The sequence below is a fragment of the Lepidochelys kempii genome, chromosome 23 (assembly GCF_965140285.1).
Source record: "Lepidochelys kempii isolate rLepKem1 chromosome 23, rLepKem1.hap1, whole genome shotgun sequence".
Lineage (NCBI taxonomy): Eukaryota > Metazoa > Chordata > Testudines > Cheloniidae > Lepidochelys > Lepidochelys kempii.
The window spans coordinates 16,357,020-16,365,373 of NC_136402.1; positions in this window are offsets into that span (position 1 = coordinate 16,357,020).

Genomic DNA, 8,354 nt, shown 5'->3' on the forward strand with positions numbered 1-8,354 from the left:
GGACTCCCGGGCCTAGACCGATGGGCTGGCTGTATGGGTTAGCCACTGGGTTAGCTGAATTGGTGTATTTACACCAGTACAGCCAGACCCTCAGATTACCCATGGGTGTATCTAGAAGAAGGTGTAGCTAGGGTTTTATCCCAGTGGTGCCATCAGAACTTGGCCCCAAACTGTGTTCGCTTTTGGAAGAAGTCTCAGGGGAACCCCACCCATGCTCAGAATGGAAACTGTCTTGTTTAATCAACTGGGGCATCCATCAACCAGAGGAGCAGAGGGAGGGCAATGTGGGGGTCAAGACACCCCCCACGCCCATTTAAAGCGTATTTGTGGGGTTATCTGGGTCTGCCCTCCCTACCCGGGGAGGGATGGAGGGAGGGGATGGATTTAGGGTAGACAGCCTATCTGAGGGAGGTATTTGGGAGTGGTGCTGAAAGAAAGAGAAGGGGGGGACAATTGTACCAGGGCCCTGAGCTCAAGGCAGACCCCAAAAGTCTGTAAAAATGGGGTGAAATGGGACATGATGAACCAATGGGCCAGGTGACTTGGGGGACGTTATCTGGGATGTCTGGCCTACATGAGGGTGTATTTAGGGAGAATGGGTTTTATTCCGAATTGACCACTGGCCTGCTGGGTGACCTTCAGCGTGTCCCTGCCTCAGCTCGTGCCACGGTTTTCCCATGTGGGGCTAATGATACCAACCTCTTTTGTGGTTTTCAGGGGGCAGTTGGTCTGTGGGGGTTCTCTGGGGTTGGCGTGACTGTAAGCGGGCAAGCTGGGGATTTGGGGTTGGGTGGTTTATGGGGGCCATTGGTCTGTGGGGTTCTCTGGGGTTGGCGTGAGGGTTGGGGGCAAGGCAGGAACTGGGGGGGAGGTATCATATCCGTGGCTGGGCACAGGCTCCCTGAGGGAGGGCGATTGGCACCAAGGGCTCTGTCTGGGGGGCTGTTTGCGTGGGCAAATTGCCGTGGGATGCTCCCTGTGGGTTTACTGGGGGGAAGGATTTAAAGTTCCTCCAACATTTATTCCCCCCTCCCCACATTAGCTGGGGGGGACTTGGGGGAGTACCTCATCCTCACTCCCTCCCCCCTCTAACCCAGGGCAGCCATCTCCCTGTGGCTGAGGGGGCAGGCTGCCCTCGGAGGGGGCGGGGCGAGGACGCAAGGGAGGGGGAGGGGCAGGGGGCGGAGAGCGGCGCGCGGCAGTTGCCGCCGGCGCGCGCGCCTCAGAACGCTGCCGCCCCTCCACGAAAAAGGCGGGAATATTCAAAGCTGGGGCGGGAGCAACGGTCGCGGCTCGAGCCCCTTCGGCTCGGTGGGGGAGGGGCGGGTCTATGTCACCAGTGACTTATGGGGGATCCCCCCAGATAAACCAGGCTACTCACCCCCCACATGCATTAAATAGAGGAGGGGTGAGAGGCTGCCCCCCCGTCATGAGCAGGGCACCCACAATGAGGGACCCCCCCAGAAAAGTGGGCCCCCACACACAGGTGAAACAAACATTGACAGGCTGCAAGCAGCGTGGGGAGCAGGCAGCACCCCTTCATATGAGAAGGGGACCCCAAAACGGGCTGGGGCTGAGGACCAGCTCTGGGGCTTTTCCCCTGCGGCTCTCAAAGCGTGTTACCAATGAGCAGTATCATGAGCCCCACAGATGGGGAAACTGAGGCACGGAGAGGCAAAATGACTTGCCCTGGATCAGACAGAACTCAGATCTCCTGAGGGTCTATCCACTAGGCTACGCAACCTCTTAAAGATGCTTATTTCAACCATCTCGGGGATGCAGGGGGGCTTTCTCCTTTGAGGGTTGGGAGGCTACCCGCAGGAGCAAAAATCACAATGGCAATTTAGGGTGAGGTCAGAGGTCACAGCAACAAAATGACCGCTTGAGAGCCCATGAATGACTGGCCTCCCCCTAAATTAGCATCTCCCCCAGAAGAAGGTGGATTCATTCCCCTAATCCACATGAAATAAATAGGCCACGCTGGGCAAGGAGCTGTCATGCAACTGTGACCTATGGTCCATGGACATCCCCAAATGAGGGGCTCCCCCCATACTAAAGGGAATTAACTTTTCCCACATAAAATGAAGTCAATGTGCAGTACTTCAGGCCATAAGGTGCACAACATGGCATCCCTGTGGTAACATGACCTTTGACCTTGCAGGCAGCCCTCCCCCCTTACAAATGACACCACCCCCTAGAGGAGAAAAGTGGATTAATTCTCCTACATACCTCAGATAAACTTTCCATATTACAAGTCATAAATAGCAAGGTAGGGAGTGCCACTATGCCAATATGACCTCTGCCCACACGGGTGGCCCATCCACCCCATAATGCTTTCCCCGGTAAAATTAATTCTCCACGCCACCCACCAAAAACGTACCATATGCAGTATGACACAGGTCCAATCATGCCCTCTATCCCCCCCACACCCCAAAACACCCTGAAAATGGGTAGCTTTGTGCCCCAGGAGACCATCCAATCCCCACCTGCTTCCAAACTTCAATGGAAAGTGGCTGTAAAAGGGGGTAACTGGGCGGGGGGGGGTGTCTGTTTGACCTTGGCCTAGCCCTGGAAGAATGGACAGCATGGGATGCCAAGATATGTAATGGGCATGGAGTTGTGTAACCATTCAAAGCCTTCGCCCCGATGTACTTGCACAAATGGACAGCATGGGATGCCAAGACATGTAATGGGCATGGAGTTGTGTAAGCATTCAAAGCCTTCACACCTGACATACTTGCACAAACAAGACAGGCATGAACGACAGCTGTCCCTTCACCAATACATTTCACACTCTGTAGAGACCTCTTCCAAGTGTGTGTGGGGATTTCAAACTGGGCCTGGTGACAGATTAACGAGCACCAAATTTTTTGTGGCGGCAGCCACTCAGTCCTCGGATCTGGGCTGAGAACTGCCTCCAGCAATCAGAGGGTTGAGTCACTTCTCTGATCTAGGGCAAAAGGCTTCACAATCCAAACTCTGAGGTGGTTAATAATCATTTCCGTACGCAGTGGTTTAGGACAGGAAGTGGAGAGTCACACTCCCACTTTTCATGCAATAGCAGTGACAACATTTACAAGAAGCCGAATGGAATTGCCCACAGCTAAAATTGCACCAGCAGCGGAGAGTTACTCTTGCAAAAAGTGCCATGGAATCACTAATGAGCATCAGCTCTTCAGTTTTATGCGTCGTTCTGGTCCCCTCGTTCCCACACACCCTTTGTGTAGCTTGTGCATCTGAGCAGCAGGTGGCAGGCAGAAGTGGCACTATAATGAATTCAACCACAACTGCACACATGATGAAACCAGAAATCCCAAAATCCAGCCTTGATTATAGATCTCCTACAAGCAGGAGCAGCAGATGCCTGATCTTTCTCTCCCACAAAACCCACATGCATTCCCTCTCTCTGGCATGTACACACACCATCTGATCTCACGCAAAAACACCACATTACAGTAGAGCTGTCACAATACGAAAAACGTGAATATAGGTCCCAAACAGAGCTAGATCCAATAGGACGTTGTGCAGATGAATTAAAGCAGCCCAGGATTTTATATAGATTGCTGTACAAAACAGGATTCAAGCCCCCTGAAGCAATAAAAACCACAATTACTGCATGCAATGAGAAGCCATTGCCCAGGGGGTAATATGAATCTGCTGTGTGTTTAATTTCAATCAAATAATTGAGGTTGATTTGCTGCAAAGCGGCCGGAAATCGGTCACTGTCAGGATATTTGTCTGGAAAAGCTACTGATTTAGGTGGAAAACTATGAAGAGGTGGAAAAGGTGAAGGAAAAAGAGAGAAGGGAGGGATGAGCCAGGTCAATCGTTAATGGCCATAGCTGACCGTGAGTCCTCAGTAAAAGCCAGGCCCAAAGTACTGTCCCAGCTGATTGCCATTTACTGGAAATTGGATTGGTCAGGATCGTCTGTGTCTAATGGCAGCCTCTCCCCTTCGTAGCCATCCACTAGCTCTTCACTCAGCCTCTTGGTTTGGCCATTGTCCTCCACAGAAGTGGTACCTCTGGGGAGGTTGGCTACCGACCCATGGCCATCTTGCAGCGACCATGGCAAAGAGTTGGTGTTGTAGTATGCCACTGCCTCTTCCCTGTGCGCCAGGCTTGGCTGGAGGAAAGACAGCTGTTGGCCCAAGCCCCTCAAATCCATGTTGCCCTCTGGCCTCTGGCATATGGACATTGTGCTGAATCTGGAGGGAAACAAAATGGTGGCAAACAGTGAATGGAGGCCAGTTCCCAAGCCTCCTACAATGGCTGCTGCTTGGCAGTAATGCCTCACTGCAAGCCCTAAGTGTGCTCAGGGACTCTGGAGTCACAGCAGGTCAGCTAATAATGGGGGGCCAGTCAGATAACTGGGGATTGATAATGTCCGGACGGCTGAAAGGGGATCTGTAAAACTAGCTCAGATTTCAGTTTCTCATTGATGTGTTAAACTGGATCAGGTTCAACTGCATACATTCCCCTCCATCCATCCCAGTCTATTCCTTCCTTCCCACACACAACTGTCTATCCATCCATCCATTCCTCCCCACATACAACCCTCCATCCCTTCCTCCCCACACATACCCCTCCATACATCTATCCACATCTCTTCAGCCACGGCCCGAAGTAAGGGACCCCCCAACACTGAAGGCAGACTGGGAGTTCGGTCTCCATTTGCAAGTGACTCCCCCAAGCCATCAGGTTCAATAGGCTGTCATCCAGGCTCAGACATGCCTTTCCTTCTGTCAGGTAGGGGGCACAGACTGGGAATGGGAGGAGGGACATAGAGGGGAGGGATGTAGTCAAACATCCAGGAGATCCTTGGAGAAGAAGGGTTGGTTGTGGGGGTCAGGGACCCAGAAGATCTGAGTTTGATTCCCAGCTCCTTGGGTGAATCATTTTATCTCCATCTAAGGCAACTCTGTGGTCCACAGCATCTGAGCACCTCACTCTTTAATGCATTTATCCCTCACAGCACCCTTCTGAGGCTGAGAAGTGGGGCACAGAGAGGCTAAGGTCCAGATCCTCCAAGGATCCCATAGAAGTTAGACCCTTAAATTCCCTGCTGGATCTGGGCCTTAATGACTTGCCCAAATCTGTAGCTGAGCAGTGACTCAAACCCATGCCTCCCAGTCGAGCAACCTTCCCAACCTCAGCTCCCCCATCTGTAAAACTGGGGATATGAACTCTTCTGTTCAATATAGGGATTGTAAGTTCTTTAGCGCTGACATGGTGTGTGTCCCTTGGCCCAGTGGGAGCCCCTGATTGCAGCTGGTGGCTGTAGTAAATCTACACAGATCTCAAGGCCAGAAGGGTCCATATTTCAAGGCCAGAAGGGTGTGACTTCTGGCATAACACAACCTGGAACAATTCACCCAGTCGTTTCTGCAGCGAGCCCATCTTTTAGCAGCCTTGCAGGGCTTCTGTCTGTCCTGAATTTTGTGCAGGCCATGGGAGGTGAGGGGGGGGGGAAGGGATTTGAGGAAATATCCCATGCCCGAACTGGATCTACCCAGTTCTCTTTGTGATGTGTGCCACTGCTGGGTCTCAGAAAGGCAAAATCCAGTGCAAAAATAATCAGTAATCCTTGTGTGTGTCAGCGATTCCAAAACAAGCATCATAGGCCAGAGGACTGCCCTGAAATAATTCCCAGGGAAGATCTTTGAGAAAAACAGCCAATCTCCATTTAACAATTCCCAGTACTGGAGAATCCACCACAACCCTTGGGAAATTGTGCCAAAAATTTACGCCTTGCTTATTTCCAGACTGAATTTGTCTGGCCTCAACTTCCAGCCATTGGATCGTGTTAGACGTTTCTCTGCTCAGTCGAAGAGCCCACTATCAAATATTGGTTCCCCATGTAGGTACTTATAGACTGTGATCAAGTCACCCCTTAACCAAAGCAGAGTCACAACTTGAAAGTTATGTCAGATGAATTGTAGAAATATAGGGCTGGAAGGGGCTTTAAAGGATCACTGTATCCAGCCCTCCGGCGCTGAGGCAGGACCAAGTAAACCTAGGCCATCCCTGAGAGGTGTTTGTCCAAAACCTCCTGTGATGGGGATTTCACAACCTCCCTTGGTCACCTGTTCCAATGCTGAACGATTCTTAGGAAGGTAGGGTGTGAATATAAAGCACGAGTGCTATTCCAGTTAATTGCACAGTCTACAGGCATCTACACAAGGAACTGAAATTGTGATAACAGAGGGATCTTTAGTCCAGCAGACAAAGGCTGAAAGTTAAAGCTAGATACATTCAAACTGGAAAGAAGGTGCCCATTTTTAACAGCGAAGGGAATTACCATTGGAGCCATTTACCAAAGGCTGTGGGGGATTTTCCATTACTGGCAATTTTTCAATCAAGATCTGTTCTAGTTCAACGTGGCGTTAATTCAGGGCAGGTCTCTGGCCTGTGTTATGCAGGAGGTCAGGCTGGATGATCACAGTGTTCTGGGAATCTATGCATCTATCGTTGCTCTGTATAGACAAAGCCCGAGACTGTGACAAGGGAGAGATGAGGGCGGATTAAGATGGTTTTCTACGCCAATGGCCCTAATAAAAGAGAGTGCGAGGAAAGAGGTTTCCTCAGGTTCATCGTCAATCCCAAAAGGTGTCATCTCCTCCAAGAGCGACGAGGGGAATATGGACCTGTGCTGAAAGACTAAGAGAGACCAGGATTGGGAAGGGGCAGGAGTGACAGAGGCACAGGGGGTCAAAGCCCACAGATACAAGGTGTAACCCTATGTGGGTGGGTCATACCCACCCCAATGGGTCTGGCTTTCTCTCACTGCTTTGGCAGCACTGATCTAGCTCTCTCGGGGCCACTGCTTCCTCCTGAGGTTGTGGGAGCTGGCTGGCTTGGGCCGCAGGGAGGGGTCATGCAGAGAATCCATCTCATAGGCATGGCTGGTGCAGCAGAGGCCCGGGGCACATTCATCTTGCTATGGGTTGCACCTTGTCCCACTCTCGCCACAGCTCACACCTTCTGCGCACTTCTCCCCCACACACAGGTAGCCCAGGCAGCACTCCCCGCCCCACTGGGGCCTGATTGGAGCAGGTGCCCCCTAGAGGGGAAAGGCCCCATGTCCTATTCATCATCCCCTTGAGACAGCCAGTCCCATTCTGGCACAGAAGATGCCCCAATGCATCACCCACACTCACCATGTGCTTAGCTTTACACTCCCAGCACTGGCTGGCAAAGAGGGAAGAGGAGCAGAAGTGGGCCGTCCAGCAACCATGGTCACTCAGGCAGCCCTGGGGAGAATGGAGCATCTCAGCAGCAGCTGCAAGAAGGACTCCACACCCTCCGTAACCCAGACACCCTGGTATCTACATCATCCCACAAACTCTGCCTGAGTGAAGGGAGGCAGGGTGGCTGGGGAGATCCTGTCAGCACGGTCCCCTGCCCCAAAAAGATTGGTCGCCATTTCTTACTTCTGTTAGAACACCAACCATCTAATCAAAAAGGGCTCATGCATCCTTGGATGGACAAACCAGGGAGTAGTGTGGGTAGAAGCCGGGAAGTGATTTTACTTCCGTATTCGGTGTTGGTGAGACAATACTGGAATCCCGTGGCCAGTTCTGGTGTTCACATTTTAAAAACGATGCGGAAAAATCAGAGAGGGTGCAGAGAAGATCCACAAAAATTATATGAGGGCTGGAAAAAATGCCTTACAGTGAGAGATTTAAGGATCTTGATATGTTCAGCTCATCAAAAGAAGACCAAGAGGTGATTTGACTATGGTTGATGGGAAGGAAGTCCTGGGTGTGGAAGGGCTCTTCAATCTAGCAGAGACAGGTAGAACAAGAACCGGTGACAAGCAGTTAAAACTAGACAAATTCCAAATTGTCCAGTAAGGCCCACATGTCTACCAGTGCGGATGATTCAGCCCTGGAACAAACTCCCCTCTGAAGTGGTGGAGTTTCCATCTTTGGCTGTCCTCCGATTCACACTGGCTGCCTTTCTGGAGGAGATGTGTCAGCCAAACACAAGTTATGAGCTCAGAGCAGGGGTAATGGTGAAATTCTCTGGCCTGTGCTCTGCAGGAGGCCACTAGATGATTGAATGACTCCTGGTCTTAGAATCTATGAATCTGCGCCCCTAACGAATCGCCTTTGATCACAAAGGAGGTGTCAGAACATCTGGAGAGGAGGAAAGTGGTAGCAGCCACAATACTGGCCTGACACTCCGAAGAACTGGACTCAGTTCCCAGATCTGCTACAAACTCCCTGGGTGACTTTGGGCATGTCACTTCATCATGCTGGCTGGGATGATTTAACTGGGAATTGGTCCTGCTTTGAGCAGGGGGTTGGACTAGATGACCTTCTGGGGTCCCTTCCAACCCTGATATTCTAT